Below are 636 nucleotides of genomic sequence, written 5' to 3'. Positions count from 1 at the left end.
CATATCATTATCATCACTATAATTATCATTCTTCCAGGCAAGTACACTGCACCGAAGTAGTGTATGTACATTAATTATGTACACTACTATACGACGGGGGATATTGAGAAGAAAGGTATGAGAGGAAAGAGAAAGTGAAAGCAAGAGAAGAGAGATGGAGAAAGGGAGGGGAAAAGGACTTAAAAAAAGAGAAGGAAGGAGAAATAGAGGGGAAAGGAGACGACTTAAAAAGGAAAAGGGCAGAGGTAAGGGGAAAGGGAAGAGAAAGTAGGTTCAGAGAAAAAGGGGAATGAGTGAGAGAGGGAAGGGGAGAGACTAGTCGAGGGGGGATATTGAGAAGAAAGGGAAAGAAGAGAAGAGGGAAATGGAGAAAGGGAGGTGAAAGGGCCTTAAAGAGAAACAAGAGATAGGAAGGAGAAACAAACGGGAAAGGAGACGGCTTAAAAAGGAAAAAGCGCATAGGTAAGGGGAAAGGGACAGGGAAGGGAGAGGAGGTTCAGAGGAAAAGAGGATTGGGAGAGAGAGGGAAGGGGAAAAGGGAGCGAAAGAGGTGGGTAGTTTTAGAAGGAAGAGAAATGAAATGGGAGAGAAGGATCGTATTTCTGGAAGATTTAGAAGTCACAGGGGTGGCAGAGC

This window comes from Penaeus monodon, chromosome 33, assembly GCF_015228065.2.
Source record: "Penaeus monodon isolate SGIC_2016 chromosome 33, NSTDA_Pmon_1, whole genome shotgun sequence".
NCBI lineage: Eukaryota > Metazoa > Arthropoda > Malacostraca > Decapoda > Penaeidae > Penaeus > Penaeus monodon.
This window is presented reverse-complemented; position numbering follows the sequence as displayed.